Raw genomic sequence first — 18,915 nt, 5'->3', positions numbered from 1 at the left:
TTCCTTCCCTTCCTACCTCCCCCATCTTTCACTGTCTGTCTCTCTTTCTTTTTTCCCCTCCTTCTTTCCGTCCCTCTCTCCTTTCTGTCTCCTCTCTTTGCCTTTCTGTCTCTCCTCCCTTCTGTATCTCCTCCCTTCCTCCCTCCTTGCTGCCCTCCCTTTTCCTTTGCTAGAGAAAGCCACTGAAAGGGTGGAGTCCTGATGTCAATATTTGCACTGGTGGGCCTCCCTTCAGCTGGATCCCATTGCACTGTTAAGACAGATTAATCTGTGTCTTTCCTTTCCCAACTGACCTTGGACCCTGCAGGTGGTTTTGGCCACTATTGATTATACTGTCCAACATTCCTCTCCACCCTTAGATGCCATCCCCCAATGCCTAGGAGGCAAATGCTGCCATCTTACAGGACAGCAACAACTATGTCAAGCCCTGGTTGGGGATCAATGCTATCAGAGCACACACATCCAGGTAGCAAATTGGAACCTTTTTCCTTTAATAGGTAGGATAGAAATCCACTGTATTAGTGGACTGTGGAGGTCATAAAAATCTAAAATGGGGACAGAAAAAACACTTTTAGAGAGTTTTAGGGATAATGGACCTGAAATTACATATCTGTGTTTTAGATTTTCTTTATCATAGTCATTAGTCCCCTTTCCCTTAGCCTCAGTTTTCCTTGTCTGTAAAATGGGCCACCATTGTAATCTTTGCACTGTCTACCTTCTGTAAGAAAAGTATTTTGCAGGCATTATAGTGCTTTCTAGTGCTAGGGACTGGGCCAACAATTTCACTGGAATAGGGAACTCTAAAATGAGAAATTTCTTCTTTTAAAGATCTATTCCTTCTCTGAAATTTATAGACTCAGGAGCTTTCTAGAAAACTGATTTGTTAAGGTTCACATAGCCACTATGTGTCAGAAGGAGGATTAAACCCACTTCTTTCTGGCTTTTAGGGAAGCCCTCTCTGTACTTTCTATCATATTAATTGTGCAGTATAAAAGTCTAGATTTTTCACCGCTTTATCACTACTATATTCAAGGCTTCAGTTAAAGAAATACAGATTTTTACTGCAATGGTTCATGGACAGGTGTTATATGATATTCAAACCCTTGCCAACTTTATAGGTAATATTTCTTATAAGATTATAGATTTATGAGTTGGTCTTATTCAATTTCCTTTTTTTTCTAATAACTGAGACATTGAAGCCCAGAAAAATAAAAAAGATTTACTCAAAATAAATAACTTTATTGAAGTAAATGATGGAAAGAAGGTTAAGGACAACACCTGTCCATAATCATGGACAGGTGATTATGCTTTGTCAAAATTCAAAGGAATGATCCAATAATCCTTGCTTTATCTACCTAGGATTGAAATACTAAAAGACACTGCAACTAAGAGTTATTAATGGGGATCAATCTAGAATTTTGGACCGTGTTCTGGACTTAAATTCAGAAAACCTGAATTTGAATTTTGGCTCTGCTAATCATGTGATATTGAGCAAATTATGTAAGCTCTCTGAGTCTCTGTTTTCCCCCCCATAAATAGAACATAATAATACTTATTCCATTAATCTTATAGGGCTGTTGTGAAGAAATTATTTTGAAAACATTAAGGGGCTATATAAAGATGTTGTTATTTTTCTTGGCCCATGGGATTCAGGGTGTGGGCATGTGGAATTCTGAGTCTCTGAGAGAAAAAAACTTATTTTATAGCCATGCAGAAGAGATTCAAGAATGGATGGGCTATTTCCCAACAAAATCTTTCCACTTTTGTGGGCAAGAAGAACCTGAAATAATTTAAACCAACCAATTTGATGGAAATAATGATTTCCATATTTTGAGCACATTGGATGGGTTTTGAGAAACAAGCGCATGTTCATGGATATGGAAGGGAGAGTGCACACATATACACACATCCAAATACATACATATCCTTATGAATATTGGTACACATATACACCTGATAGTAGCCTAATAATAATCCCAATAGTAACTTTTGCCCAAATTTATAGGCGATACTTCTTATAAGATTATAGATTTATGAGTTGATCTTATCCAATCTCCTCTTTATTTCTAATAACTGAGACAACAAAGCACTTCGATTCTCATCACCTCAATTTTTATGAGGAGAGTAGACTAAATAACCTCTAATCTGCCTTTTGTTTCTAGTGTTCAATGACATTCCTTTGTGTTATCAGATTGGTTCATCTGTTTCCCTTTTTTGCTCTAACCATCTGTGATTCAGTAAATTTAATTAATCATCAGTAAATGTTAAAATTAAATTTTCTCCTTCAGGGTCCCTATTCTGGTTTATTCCAAAATCTAGTAAACATAAAAACAAGAATTCTGTGATCATCTGTAATATAAAATAGGCCAGACATTTGACTTGCTTTTTAAAAATTAGGGCAAATACTTTTTCACTTTGTTCATGGATTCTTTGAAGGCTCACTTTATTATTCTTTGCAGTGAGTATAACAGATCCACGTGTTGCTATGTTGGGTGATTCTCTATACTCTGTGGGTTTCATTGTCAAGGTGATTTTCTTAGACTTGGTTTTCTGATAATATTATTGGAAATCTAAGGAAATCTGCAGTGTAGTACTTTTAGCACTATTTCCTCCAGTATTCTGTAAGATGTCTCAGGAAAGAAGGGGTGCAAAAGAATGAAGAAAATTATGGAAGCTAAGATTATATACGATTCATTGTAAACACAATTGTTAAAATATTTTTTTAGTTGAACCAATGATTATCATTCATAAAGAAGAGAAATTTATACTTGCCAAAGTCATGAAGGTGTCACAAAGAATGTTCCAGCCAAATAAAGGAAGGATTTCCTGTAATCTGGGGATGGTCATTCAGATATTTGTAGATGAAATTTTGCTGATTCCTTTAAAACCTGGATTAAAATAGGACCATTTTAATGAGAATCTGATTTCTCAAAAGAGATCAGTCTAGCATATTATATGGAAAAAATGGATGAAAAATGATTTTTCCCAGGTTATGAGATTATATTGGATGAATAACTTATTTACTTAGTTCTTCAATACATATATCTGGAAGAAATGGTATAGATGGATTATAAACTGGGGCCAAGATTTAATAGAAAGAAGAGAGTGGACTGGAGTATGTTTGAAAAAACTATGCAGAACTTTCAATAATCTCAAATAGTACTCATGAAAATTCATCATTTAAACAATAATGTTTTCCTTTTATGGTTGCCATTCTGGAGCATATTTTCAAAGGAATCAGAGTGGTTGGTTACCCAAAGGGAACAGGGAGAATTATGGTGGGCATAATTAGACATAGCAGATTTCTGCAGTGATGTATACTCAAAAAGTGGCACAAGGAACATTCATGAGGAAATGTATGAGAGGAAAACAAGAAGGTTTAGTGAGAATTGGTTAAAAAAAAAAGTTGGATGATTGCAATGATGCACTCAGAACATTAAAAGACCAAGCAATGAAAACCTTCTTTTGGGTTCTAGTCCACAACAAGATGGCTGTGTGACCTTAGGCAAGTCAGCACACTTTTGGGAACTTTGAAGTTCTTTCTCTATAAAAGGAAGGGATTGGATTAAGTGATTTTTTTTTTAGGTTTCTTTATGTTCTAACACTTGGTAATCTGGCTAGTCCTTTCATGATCTTTTTTTTTTTTTCTTAGTGGTGGTAGGGGCATTTTGGGTTATGTGATTTGCCCAGGGTCATACAGCTAATATCCAAAGCTGGGTTCCATCTGACTCCAGGGCTGATGTTCTATCTATTTCACCACCTAGCTGTCCCATTATCTTTTATTACCGAAGAAATGTCTGGTTGGATTTAGGGATACAATCCAAAATCCAAAATGAGGAAAACTAAATAGCTTGTTTATATAAGGTTAGAACTAAACACCTGATATTTAGGTAAACATTATGATAAATGAAGGATGCCTAGAATGTTAGTACTAGTCATTACAATGTAAATCTTATGAGAGGAATGGGGGAGAATAATTTTTGAGTTTCATTTTATGAATAAATGAATAAAGAACATTTACTAAGCACTTACTATGTGTTCAGTACAGTGCTATATGCTAGGGATAAAGATAATAAAGAAATGACAATTCTTGTCCTCATTGAGCTTATATTCTCATAGGAGAGGGGCTAGTTTCAGGTAACCCTGAAACGTATCACTGATGATGATGATGTGGGGCTGTAATCATGTCTCAATGCATTCTGGGAAGTGAGACATCTGGATGTGTCTGATGTTTGCATTCACAACTTTCTAAATGTGTTCAAATTTTCCAGGTTGAGCCTCAGGCCAAAGGTGACTGTTTTGGAAAATGTGAATGAGATTAGTTTGGCTATGTCTGTGTTATATAAGTGGTAGTGGGTAAATGGGACTTTATTCACTTTAGGCAAATTACAAGTCTTTTCTACTAATTAGATTATCTCTAGGATGATGAAACATGATATAAAATGAAGATTCTCTTTAAAAGCTATAAGCAAGGAATCTATGACTCTTCAGCTTGTGCAAGGATGTGTGCAAAAATCAACATACATATGTATATATATATATATATAGATGTGCTTTAGTTTTTAATAGGATCCTGAGTCCTTTTGCTCAGTTTCATGGAGAAATGTCCTGTTGGGAAGTTTGGGCAAAGGACCATTTACTGTCCTCCAGGGGTTATGCTTTGGTTATGGCCATTTAGCTACTTAGGAACTCATTTAACTAGCCCATCAGAAGTGGGAAGTGCATTTGTTGGAAATATCATAAAGAGGTGTTCTTTCCTGTATAGGTTGGACTCTGTGGCTGCCTGGGTCTCTTCTAACTACTAACTTTTGTGATTTCTGAACTGTACAATAGTTTAGCCCCCACTTTTATATCTTATTCATCAGAATAACATGAAAGACTTTATACAATTTTTTGCTAAAATTATATCCATAGCATCCTTTTGATCTGCAAGTTTATTAACTGTCAAATTTAATTGAATTCAACAAACATTTATTATACCCCCTATGAAGAAACTAAATTAGTATAGCATGACTCATTCTCAGTGCAGCCAGGTTGGCTCTGTGTGATCATTGCTTCCTCTTCTATGTGTTCACTAACCATCCCTTTAATTCATTCTCAAATTTTGCCACAAATGAGTACTTGCAATGGAGAAATAGATATCCTGATTTGAACTATACTCCTACTGGAATAGTAACTGGAAGGGCCCAGGGAAAATACCACAGAACGGAAAGATGATTTGGTAGCATTCTGTTTTTCTAATCATCTCCTGTGGACTGGGTACTAGGGAATGCATGGCTCCATCAGAAGTTATATATTTAGGAGGTACTCAGTAACTGGTTTGCTGATCGACTGATACTTTTATTATCATGAAGGAAGTAGGCTCTCAGAATGCCTTCAAGAGACAGGCAGTATGAAATGTGATACAGTATAAAGAAAGAAGAAGAAAAGAAGGAAAAACTCATTAAGTGCCTACCATTTGCCAGGCATTATGCTAAACATTTTATAAATATCTCATTTGCTCCTCAAACAACTGTGGGGGATATGTGCTATTATTATTCCCATTTTACAGTTGAGGAAACTGAAGCAGAAGAGGTTAAGTGACTTGCCCACTTGTATAACAACAATTAAGTGCACTCTAACTACTCTTTGATCAGCTACCCTTATTGGAAAGAACTCTAGGATCCACTTCTTAACTATGTGACTTTGAGCAAGTATATATGAACCCATATGAACCTCAGTTTCATCATCTGTAAACTGAGAGAGTTGGAGTAAAGGTTCTCTATAAAGTTTTTTTTTTATTTGTAATACACCGTGACTCTTGTCTGACTTACTTTTTGGAATTCTGTTTTTCAGTATTCAGCTTTTATCTGTGTCTGTTCAGCTAGGTGTTATTAGTGTTATTAGTGCAACTTTTAGCATGGATCCAGGTTTGCAAAGTGCAGTCTCATTTCAGATCTTCAATGGTAAAAATAGAGAAACTCAAGAATGGATCAGTTCTAACTGCAGCCACATCCTGGGATGTTTGGGGCCAGAGAAGAAGGGGAAAGTTAGTAGGATGTGTGTGTGTGTGTGTGTGTGTGTGTGTGTGTGCACATGCAGACCTGTACAGTGCATGTGTGCACTCTTCTGTCTTTGGGTTCACTTTCAGTTTGGAGGCAATTGGAAATGTAGTATTTGAATTTGTAATCCATTAAATTGTTTTTCTCCCAATGGACTAGCAAAGAACATGGATTGTTAGAATATGAAGCAACTTCCTCTCCCTCATTTAATTATTATTTTATTTTCTCAATTACATATAAACAAACATAGTTAACATTTTGTTTTTAAAAATTGAATTCCAAATTTGCTCTTTCCCTTTCTACTCCCCTTCTTGAGAAGGCAAGCAATTTAATGTAGCTTACATGTATGTAGTCATGCAAAACATTTCCATATTAGCCATGTTACAAAAGAAAACAAAGATCAAAAAAAAAAAAAAACAAAAAAGTTCACTTCATAAAGAACGAGATTATAAATAAATTAGAGGAACATAGGATAGTTTATCTCTCAGACTTGTGGAGGAGAAAGAAACTTGTGACCAAAGATGAACTAGAGACCATTACCGATCACAAAATAGAAAATTTTGATTATATCAAATTAAAAAGCCTTTGTACAAACAGAACGAATGCAAACAAGATTAGTAGGGAAGCAACAAACTGGGAAAACATCTTTATAATTAAAGGTTCTGATAAAGGCCTCATTTCCAAAATATATAGAGAACTGACTCAAATTTATAAAAAATCAAGCCATTCTCCAATTGATAAATGGTCAAAGAATATGAACAGACAATTTTCAGATGAAGAAATTGAAACTATTACCACTCACATGAAAGAGTGTTCCAAATCACTATTGATCAGAGAAATGCAAATTAAGACAACTCTGAGATATCACTACACACCTGTCAGATTGGCTAAGATGACAGGAAAAAATAATGATGAATGTTGGAGGGGATGCGGGAAAACGGGGACACTGATGCATTGTTGGTGGAGTTGTGAACGAATCCAGCCATTCTGGAGAGCGATCTGGAATTATGCCCCCAAAGTTATCAAACTGTGCATACCCTTTGATCCAGCAGTGTTTCTATTGGGCTTATACCCCAAAGAGATACTAAAGAAGGGAAAGGGACCTGTATGTGCCAAAATGTTTGTAGCTGCCCTGTTTGTAGTGGCTAGAAACTGGAAAATGAATGGATGCCCATCAATTGGAGAATGGCTGGGTAAATTGTGGTATATGAATGTTATGGAATATTATTGTTCTGTAAGGAATGACCAGCAGGATGAATACAGAGAGGCTTGGAGAGACCTACATGGACTGATGCTAAGTGAGATGAGCAGAACCAGGAGATCATTATACACTTCAACAACGATATTGTATGAGGATGTATTCTGATGGAAGTGGATTTCTATGACAAAGAGACCTAACTGAGTTTCAATGGATAAATGATGGACAGAAACAGCTACACCCAAAGAAGGAACACTGGGAAATGAATGTGAACTATTTGCATTTTTGATTTTCTTCCCGAGTTATTTTTACCTTCTGAATCCAATTCTCCCTGTGCAACAGGAGAACTGTTCGGTTCTGCAAATATGTATTGTATCTAGGATATACTGCAACATATTTAACATATATAGGACTGCTTGCCATCTTGGGGGGGGTGGAGGGAGGAAGGGGAAAAAACGAAACATAAGCGAGTGCAAGGGATAATGTTGTAAAAAAAATTACCCTGGCATGGATTCTGTCAATACAAAGTTATTATTAAATAAAATAAAATTTAAATTAAAAAAAATAAAATCTTAAAAAAAAGTTCACTTCAATAAGTATTCAGACTTCATCAGATCTTTCTTTGTAAATGCATAACATTTTTCATCATAAGATCTTCATAATTATTTTGGATGATCCTATTGCTGAGAAGAGATGTCATTCATAGTTGATCATATAATATTACTATTACTATGCATATTGTTCGGGTTTTGCTCATTTCACTCTGTGTAAGTTCGTGTAAGTCTTCCCAGGCTTTTCTGACAGCTTTATGCTTGTCATTTCTTATAGGACAATAGAATTCCATCACAATTATATACCGCAACTTGTACAGCTACTATCTGACTTATGAACATCCCCTCCATTTCCTTGAGGTGACTTTTAAAGAGCATTAGTTTATTTCATTTTAGATTATGGTGGGATGATGGTGCTGTTAGAGGATCTTTGTGATCCTTTCACAAAATTATAGTATTAGATGATATCTTTAAAATTCTGTGTTCTTCTCTTTTAACTTTATATATAATGAAATGAAATCCCAGAGAATGATTGGCAGAATGCAAACTCCTTGAGGATAAGAATAGTTTATTTTTTTTCTTTGTATTCTCAATACCTAGAGGTGCTTAATGAGTACTTGGTTATTGATTGTCTGACTTGCCCAAGCTTATGTATGTATGTATGTATGTGTATGTAAATATATGCATATGTGTGTATATAGTGTTACGGTTGTGTGTATGTGTGTGTGTGTGTGTGTGTGTGTGTGTGTGTGTGTGTAGTGTTAGAGTTCAAATTCAGGTCTTCTTTTTCACAATAAAATGTGCTTTCTTCTAACTCTTATGTGTTGAACACAAAGTCCACTGGCTGGACTGCTGGTGGCAATGCTCCCAAGTGGCCCCCACCAGATTAAAGTGCAATTAGAAAACATTTAGTTAAATAAATAAAATACTATTGTTGTTGTTTAGCTATCTCTGATTCTTTGTGACCCCATTTGATGTTTTTTTGGACAGAGATGCTAGAGTAGTTTCCCATCTACTTTTTCAATTTATTTTTACAAATGGGGTAATTGGGGCAAATGGGGTTTGTGCCCAAAGTTACACAGCCAGTAAGTGTCTGAGATAAGAATTAAAGTTGGAAAGATGAGTTTTTCTGACTTTAGGTATCAACTATGCCATCTAGCTGCCCTATACAATAAATATAAAAAAATATATATATAAAAAAATAAAAAATAAAATAGAACAGAAATAATATTAACATGTGGTTTTCTAAGACAATATGGCTCTCAGGTCTAATTGAATTTGACATCACTGCTCTATGTGCTTCTGGTAGTTTTAAGCAAGACAAACCAGTCGCTAAGTCAGTAGCTGTAACATTTGTGTCTGGGACAAAGATGTTTATAGACTTCCTACAGCTCCTACTAATCCCCTAACACACATGGGTTGTGGATATTTCTAAGATTTGTTTTAGATTCTCCTGTAACAGAACTTTCCAGCAGTATATAAGCAATGATTGCATAGATTGTTGAATATGGTCTAATTGGTGGAGTTAGTTTGTGCATTACCATTATGGATTTCATCCTCTATGAGTTTTGCCTTTTGTGTCCAAACAATTGAACCTAGGGACAATAAACTGCCCTACAGCTGTACTCTCCTAATATGTGTGTTTTCCCCCAATTAGATTGTGAGCTCACTAAGGTTTTCTGTTTATAGTCTTAATATTTATTGGGGCTTGGAACATTTGGAGGAGTGCTTGAACCAGAACCAAAACAAAGATAGCTTTCAGAGACAATCTTGCCCAAATTTTCAAGTCCCAAAGAATCACTTTCCTTTCAAGCCAGAATGTCTGACTTAGCACCCATTGTGGTGGTGGGGGTACCTTCAGGCAAGAGATGGCTGATTTCTTCCAAGTGTATGACTTTGCTTTCACCCCTGGACTTTATACATCCATATTGATATAGGGGTATGATTGTGACTCATGTCCTCTGGAAGATTATGGTACAACTGGCTCTCTCTCATTAGCTTTAAATTCAACCTCAACTGAAGTAATAAGGGAAAAAAATAAATTCCCTTCCTCCTCATGTCAGGTATTGACTTCTTTTGTCTTCCTCAGTTGTATCCCATGCATTTAGTAAAGCAGAAAGCACAAGCCATTGCCATCTTTTTTAATATAGAAAGGTTTTTAAAATGATGGCTAAATGTCTCTGCCTGCCTCCATAAGGTTGGGTAGGCTGTGTTCATAACCATACCAAACTCTTACCCCTCAGTTTGATAGATAATTCATCCCTTAATATTTTTTAACCCAGACTCCAAAGATACTAAAAGGATATTTTATAATATTTCTTTATAAATTCATAGAAATGAACAACTTTTCTCTTCAGTTAATCAGTTAACTCTGAACTCAAACCCAGTTATAGTGCAAACTAGGAAAATCTTTTCCCATAAACTTTTATTCCTCTCTTTCCAACCACCCTCTAACCTCACAGGCTTAAATAAACATTGGCTTGCTTTCAATTTACCCTGAATACATTGTATATATAATTTAACATCATAACAACTAATATAAAGACATATTTAAATAGTTCAACAATGTATCATAGTGAAAGAGATCATTACCAGAATCACTCCTATCCACCAAGGAAGGCTACTACTGACATCTTCACAATTCTGGAAACTTCTACCATTCAGTTTTCTCTAGATGAAGACCAAAAAAATTCCAAGGAATCCTTTTTATTATACTTTATATCATTAGATAAATATTAAATTATCATGAGAAATATTTTTCAGTTTTTCTCATAGATTATAATTAATCTATATTAATTATATAATATATAATTATATCTACATAATCTATATTATATATAAAATATATAATTATAATCTTTAGTGTCTCAGAAAAGACAGTTTCTTAGCCCTTTCTACATCAGTTTCATATAGTCTCCAACCATGATAGCTGACTCCTCCAGATGACAATTAATTGCCACTCTCTCTAAGAGCTCTCATAAAGATACAGTAAAAATATTTATTATCTCTGTGGGAAGGGCTATTAAAGCTGGAGTTGTATTTAATAGCAGATTAATTAGAATAGAAATTAAAATAAATCATCTACTTTGATTGGCAACCCAGAAGGGACAAAGCCATCATCTCTTTAACCCCATGGTTACCACTAGAACAAAGAGAAAAGCATAAAGTGGATGATTTACTGGCAAGCTCCATCTGTCAATATAAATTTGTCTATTTGTTGTTCCTCACATGTAATATTCCACGTCTACTTCACCTCTGCAAGGCTATCTGCCTACATCCTATATATGCCTTTTTAAAAAATATCCCTCAGTTGCTATTGCTCTCTCCATTTTTTTATATAGGATGTCAAAAAAATTCTCAGTTGAATTTAAATGTATTAATTAAGTTACCAAAGCTTAATGTTGAACTAAGACTTTTAAGATACCTTGTATTTAGTTTCTATATAATTTTGTATTTATTTATATACATGTAGGTGTTGTTTTCTTTAATAGAATATAAGCTTAAGGACAAGGACTGTTTAGAGGGAGAAAAAATCCCTCTAAAGAAATAGAGGAAGGAAAAGAAAGGTGTTATGGTGGAGCTAGTGCTTCTCACAAACTCCAGAATCTGATGGTCACTGCCTTGACCCTTCCGGCTTGGATCTTGCTCACTGGCTTTCTCTACTTCATCAGCGGCACCTTACTTTCAATCTCATCCTTTTCTCTGATGATGCTACCTGCCAAGGAGAGAAGGTTCTCAGCAAAAATGAATGCCAGACTCTCCACACTCTATCTGTCCTCATGACCTCATAGGCTTCTCAGTTGCCTTCTTGGCTTTTCTCTGAAAGTCTGGTCAAGGTCAAAATTAATGAAACTTGAAAAACTCTGGGTAAAATCTGCCTCATTATAGGCTGAAATTTTTGACCCACCAAATTTTCATGGTAACATCTCAAAAAAAAAAGAGTCTCTGAGATTAAGACTCTCATTTAAGATAATACACTTTTTGTGTATTGCGTGTATGGTATAAAACTCAGGACATCAAGGTGTTATCATCATGGATCACATGCACTTTGGCCAGAAGACATATACCTACCTTGTTTCCAAAGATGCAGTTATGAGATTAGACATAACTATGCCAAATGGTCACTCCTGCGGGCCTTTTGTGACTGGGATGGTTTCCACCGTAGGAACCAGCTTTGGTTGTTTTTCCCCCGAGAGGTGACTAGGAAAGAACATTTATGTTGTCAGCAGAAGAGCCTCGCATGCAGATGTTTCTGCTTAGGAACACCTGGCAGCTCACAAATCTCCCATGTGATCTGGAGGCTGACTGAGGAACACACACAGCCTGGATAGCACATCCTGTTTCCCTTTGCTTATATGTGCCTTGTAGCACCCTATCCTCATTACATCTATGTAAGGAAGCCTTGGCCTAGACTTGAAAATCACCGAGTAGGACCAATACCTATGGTGTATTGTGTATCCTCGGAGTCTCTAATAGAGAGTCAGCAATACTCATTGCATATGTATTGGAAAAGTGGATTGAGTGCTGACTCATGAATCAGGGAGATAGGACTTCAAGTTCCACCTTAGACATTTAGCTATATGACTCTTGTCAAGTCACTTAATCTCATTTTTCTTATCTTAAAATGAGGATACCCAATATCTGTTGTACTTGGTTTTATAGACTTGTTCTGAGGACTAAATGAGGTAAGGAATGTTAAATACTTTGTAAGCTTTAAATAAAACATTTATTTTTTGGTCCAGATCAGTGATTTAATTGATATAAAAAGCTTGAATGGGAGTAAGCTCCATCTGTCAATACAAATTTGTCTATTTGTTGTCCCTCACATGTAACATTCCATCTACTTCACCTTTGCAAGGCTATCTGCCTACATCCTATATATGCCCTTTTTTATACCCCTCAGTTGCTATTGCTCTCCTCATTATTTTATATAGGATGTCAAAAAAATTCTTAGTTCAATTTAAATGTATTAATTAAGTTACCAAAGCTTAATGTTGAACTAAGACTTTTGAGATACCTTGTATTTAGTTTATATATGATTTTGTATTTATATACATGTAGGTGTTTTCTTTAATAGAATATATAAGCTTAAGGACAAGGACTGTTTTGATTTTGTCTGCATGTCCCCAGTGCTTGCTATAGTAAATAAGACAATATTTACATAATGAATACTTAATAAATACTTATTGAATGAGTGAATGCAAAACAGTAGGGGATATAATTAGAAAGGTAGATTGTACTCAGATTGCAGAAGCTCTTGACTGATAGGTTAAGGGGAGACTGGCAGTAGAGATATAAAGTAACTAGATGATACAATAGGTAAGAAGACTGAAAAGGCCTAAATTCAAGTCTGACCTCAGATATTAGCTGTCTTACCCATGGCGATTCATTTAACCTCTTGCAGCCTCAGTTTTCTCATCTATAAAATGGGGATATGAATGGCATGTGCTTCCTATGATTCTTATAAGGATCCATTGGGATAACATGTACAATGCTTTGCAAACCTTGAAATACTGCATAAATGTGAGTTGTTATCATTAGATGAAGCCAGAACTTCATAATCATCCAGGCACAAAGTAATAAAGACTTAGATTAGGGAAGTTGCAATAAGAATTGAATTGATGGGATAAATGGCAGAATGTGGGTACTGAGTTCTAGAAATGGAAAGGGTTTTTAAAGAATTGATAGCCTGTAGTTCCCATTGAACCTGGGACAAAGTCTCAGCTTCTTAGCTTGATTTTCCAAAACCTCTGTAGTTAAACTACCTCCTATATGGTCCTCCATGTTTGTTATCCTTTCTTAATCTATTTTGCCTTATCCCCTTGTTTTCCTTCTCACATCAAGGCTTTGGCTCAAGCTGTTCCTTCCTCATCTCTTGCCATTTCCTCCCTTTTCTTCATCTCTACAAATTCTATCACATGATCCAAATCCAAGTCCAATCTCTTTCATAACAGTTCTAGCTAGCCCCTATTGATATTTTCCTTTGTGAACTCTCATAGGATGTACTATCTCACCCATTTTGGCTCTAACTACTTGTATTGTTAGTTAACTGTTTTATGAGTGGATAGTTTATTTGCCCAAATTAAACTCTTCAAACCTTACTCACTGATTTGTATTCTTTGATCCAGTGATTCTGGTTTCCTGACTGTTCCACAAACAAGGTAATCCACCTCTCCATTCCTTAGGCATTTTATCCAATTGTTCTCCATGCCTTTCCTCCTCTCCTCCAATTATTGATCTCTTTGGCTTCCTTTAAATCCCAATTAAAAAGTCATCTTCTACAGGAAGCTTTCCCCAGCCTTTTTTAATTCCACTATCTTCCTTCTGTTAATTATTTCCTATTTATCCTTCATAAAGCTGGCTTTGTCCACGTTTGCTTTGTTTCCCCTATTGGATTGTAAACTCTTCTGGAGGGCTTAAGGGCAGGGACTGTGTTTTGTATGTTTTTTGGCACCATCAGCTGGCACATAGTGTGAATTTAACAAATGTTTACTGATTGATCTTCAAAGGTGAATTTGTTCTTACTTCCTTTGTACATTATTAGACACATAGTAGGCCCTTAAAGACTTTGTGAATTGAGTTAAATATACTTGTCTTCTACCATTACTCTCTTGGCTTGCCAAAGGGAATTTTGACTTGTTCACTTGGAAAACTATCGGATTTGATCTCTTTCTGTTTTTAATTCCTCCCGCCCCAAGGCTTTTTTAGTCTTATTCTCTTTTGCAGCCTTTTTCACTCCTGTCTCATAGCATTTCCCACTTCCAACTCACAATGTTCCTGGTGTTGAAATCAATTTTCTGCAGTTAATGGGTTTCTGCCTTGCTCTGAACTCTTTTTTGTTCTGCTCATTATAGAAATGGATGCTTTGATTGTGCCAACAATGTCATTCTATCAACAAGCTTTTTAGATGACTGGGGAGTTAGGATGGTAGAAAAAGAAGTTCCAAATCATCCTTTCTTCCACCTCCCAAAGATGTGAAGCCCTCCAAATGATTCTTATCTAGTTCAGAAGTAGTTTTTTTTTGTTTGGGTACTATAAATAATTTTGGTTAGCTCATACTTTTCCTGGGCTTTTGTATCCAGATGCCAAGGAGGGAACACCTTGTTTTTAACAGCTGCTATTTAGGGTACAGACATCCCTAAAACTTAGCAACAGTGGAGGCAGTCAAAGAAAGCTGCATTTAGAAACTGGACCTCACTTAGGCATTTTGCCAAGGGGTACTTTCAGAGATGTGCCTGAATTTTATTTAAGAGTAAAATGTCAAGATATAGTTTTGGCTATGGGCAGAAATTATCACCTACTATTTAATATCTGATTCTCCTAAGTCTTCATGGTTAATGATGTAAAGAATTCAGGCTTATGGTGAAGAATTTTCTTACTTTTGATAACATTGGGCTCTCTCTCCAATTTTAATGGGACCTGTTGTAGTTATATTTTGATGGCCCTGTGATCTTAACAGATTCATTCAATTCAACTAGTGTCGATCACATGTTGTTTTATGTGCCAGGCACTATGCTAGGTGGTAGGGATGTGAAGATAAACACAGAATTGGTCTTTAATCTTAAGAAATTTACAAAGTACTCATTTTTATGGGTATCTCCTCTAATAGCAAAGATTACAACCTTTCTATACTACCCCGTATGATTTTGACCAGTATGTTCCCAGAAAATTTTCTCCCAAACTCAGCCCAACCTGTTGGGCTTTTCTCTAAGACTCTTGATGTTGAGGGACGAGTGAGCCAAGGTTGTCCATTGATTGTCCTTCATTCATGCTTCAAGGCTTTTTGTTGTTTCTCTTCTTAAATGTATATAATGACACAAACTTTCCCTTTATAATTCCTGTTTATTATATCTTGCTTATTTATTGTATATATGTATATACCCCATATATAGTATATATATACATATTACCATATACAGAATATATGCATTTGTATTATATATTCATATACAGTATATATTCAAATATACACATGCACACATAAGTATATATACAGTATATATATATATATAATACTATTTATTTTCATCATAAATTTCTCTATTGACATATGGATAATTCTTAAACTTCAAATTGTCAGATTACAATATTCCATGACACTTGCCATAGAAAATTACTAGAAGAATATTGATCTTAAAAAGATGAACCTTTATGGTATAGAGAAACATATAGTCATTAAAAGAATTGTCCAAAAACAGTCTGATCCATTATCCTCATCATGGCCAGTTTGGACCAGATTAGCATTGATTTTTATGACCTATTTATTAAACATTTATTAAGTATCTACTATATATCAACCATTGTACTAAGCCCTAATGATACAAAAAAGAAAAAAGTTCCTAGCTTCAAGAAGGTCACAATCTAATGGGAAGATAATAAAGAAACAATATGTACTAAGAAAACAAATAGAAAATAATTAAGAAAAGAAAGATTCTAGAATTAAGAAGGATTGAGAAAACCTTCCTGTACAAGATGAGAAAGAGTCAGATTTTAGTTGAGATTTAAAGGAAGCTAGGAAAATCAATACGGAGAGATGTGGAAGGAATATATTCCAGCCAAAGAGGACTATCAGAAAAAAAATTTTTTTTCCAGCCTGAGAGGGAGTATTTTGTTTGTGAAACAGCAAAGAGATCAGCATCATTGGATTGAAGACTATGTGAGGAAAAAAAGGAGTAAAAAGTTTATTTAATATACTTGGACTGATTGATGTACTTCTTGGGATTACTGCATGGTTGCTAAGCATTCTTCAGCTACTTGGTTCTAAATCCCTTGAGTATAACTTCTATTCCCATAATTTGACTATACTTATTTTTTTTTTCAGTGTACTGATGCTTTTATTACTCAACCTAATGACTTTTCTTAGTCTTTCTCCTCCTCCTTCATTTCTTAGTATTATTGATACCTGATCAACTTCTTCTAATTATTCTATCCTTCTTGATTTTTTGGGGACACTCCTCTATTGTGGTTTTCTTCTTAATTGATTGATCTTTCTTTATTGATCTTTCTCAACCTTCTTTTTGTAGGATCATTAAAATGTAATCACAATATAACAGATTTAGAAGTAGGAGGGACCTTAGAATCCATTGAGTCCAGCCCCTTCATTTTACTTTACAGATGAAGAAGCTGAAATATGGGTACAGAGAAGTTGTCCATGGGTACACAGATAAGAAGCATCCAAGTGAAATACAAACTCAAGTCTTCCAGACTCCAAGTCCAGAACTCTGTCACTACCTAGCTGCTTTTAATCATTAGATTATTGTACCCATTAGAATGTAAATTCATGAAAAGATAAGGACTGTTTAACTTTCTCTCTCTCTATCCTTAAGAAATGATTGTTGATAGATTGATTAATATCCACATTCCATCCCTTATTTGCGGGTCTGCCCCATGAATCTGTCCTGGGAGTTCTCTCCTCTCTCTACACTCTTAGTGATCTCATCAGAAACTATGTATTTGATTGTCATTTCCATAAAGGTGGCCCCAAATTTATGTTTTCTAGTCTTCATCTTTTTTCTGTGCTCTGAGCCCCCATCTTCAACTGCTTGGCTAACTTCTCCACCTATAGATATCTCAAACTCAGACTGACTGAAACATAAACTCATTGTTCTCCCTTCTCCTAACTTCTAACACTGTGTTCTGTTTCTATTGAGGCACGCTGATTCTTCTATTGGTTGACTGGAGGGTCCCATATTTAGAACTGGAAAGGATCTAAGAGATCATTTTATTTAATCTCTTCATTTTATAGGATGTCTTGAAACTTAAAAAAAACTTATATCTTTAGTATCTCAGTGGTTGGCATATAGGAGAAATTAATAGATACTTTAAAACAGACTGACTAGTCAGTTATTATAGGTATTCTGGAATTAAACCTCTGGAAAATGTCTCGATGCTCATGTTGTGTAATTTTAGCTTGGTATCTAGAGGAATTTCTAGTCCTCCCTGAGTAATAATGTAATCATAAAATCATATTAACCATTCATTCCCAGGAGTCAGACCTGCATTGCCTTTGAAGAATAATTCTACTCATTTCCAATTACATACATTTCCAATTCAATGAAAATAATGCATCTCATTTTGCCTGAATCTTTTTTCACTGTTATAAATTAAGTTCTTTCTGTAAGCACTTGATGCATATCTGTAAACAAATTCAAAAGGGGAGAACTGAGATAGAAAATAATACAAGTTTTTTTTTTTGTAGATTATATGTAGCATTTCGTGGCAAACCTACACTGACCCTTTTGCTAATGTTATCAAGTTTCCCAGCATACTTTGCTGACTGAACCACATCACTCTTCTTTTTAAAATTGGATTAAAGATGGAAAAGAGACCTTTGAAATCCACTCATTTAATTTCTATTGCAAGCCAGAAACGCATAGCATTTAGGGAGATCTTATATTTCCTTGGAGTGGTGTTTTATTTCAATAACAATAGTGATTCTGTTTTTCCTCATCTTGGGGGTGGAGAACAGGTCAGAGTTGAGTAGGAGAAGAAGAGTTGAGAAAATAACTAGTATATTGGTAGCTTCTGAATGACTTTTTAAACTAAATCTGTAATTTTTGAACATCACATACCTTTTAATTTGAAATAAAGAAAATATTGCAGGCCTATTTTTTTTAAATTGCTTTAAAATATGTTTTATCTCCTCTGTTTACAAAAATGATTGAGGTTGGTATTAAGCCTCAATTTTAAAGCAAGAATACTGCCTTTGCTATGTTTACTAGTACATTCAGCTATTGTCTTCCCACAAATCAAAATATTTAGGTTTACTAGTTTATGTTTACTGGTACATCTAGCTTTGTTATGGTTACTAGTACATCTAGCTATTGTCTTCCCACAAATCAAAATGCTGGAGAATCCAAAGAAGGCCCAAGAAGTAGAGAAAACTGTTAGGAATGTTGTAACTAATGAGGGGTGATGAAGCTCTCATATATACAAGAGGTTCCATCTTTGAGGTATTGCTTTGTTTTTGTGGTGGACCTGCATCCTAGCTATTGACTGGAGAGAAGAACTGTGGACTCAAATTTAGAGGATCCTTTTCCCATTTAGGTCTGTAGACATGCTTTTAATATATTCTCAGAGGCCTAGTTCTTTGTGTTCTTTGCTATGAGATAAAGACTCAATAAAT

At 35.2% G+C, this 18,915-nt stretch overlaps 2 protein-coding genes across 3 annotated transcripts in view; both read left to right on the top strand.

The window, feature by feature from the left end:
- UHMK1 (U2AF homology motif kinase 1) overlaps window positions 1-7,642 on the top strand; it is a 200,789-nt gene extending 193,147 nt beyond the window's left edge. The window contains exon 9 of the transcript XR_007953855.1: window positions 7,281-7,642. The gene's annotated coding sequence lies outside the window, so the exon portion shown is untranslated. The remainder of the gene's footprint in view (window positions 1-7,280) is intronic.
- DDR2 (discoidin domain receptor tyrosine kinase 2) overlaps window positions 1-18,915 on the top strand; it is a 203,410-nt gene that overhangs the window by 60,417 nt on the left and 124,078 nt on the right. The window lies entirely within an intron of this gene.

The sequence above is a fragment of the Antechinus flavipes genome, chromosome 4 (assembly GCF_016432865.1).
Source record: "Antechinus flavipes isolate AdamAnt ecotype Samford, QLD, Australia chromosome 4, AdamAnt_v2, whole genome shotgun sequence".
Lineage (NCBI taxonomy): Eukaryota > Metazoa > Chordata > Mammalia > Dasyuromorphia > Dasyuridae > Antechinus > Antechinus flavipes.
This window is presented reverse-complemented; position numbering and strand designations above follow the sequence as displayed.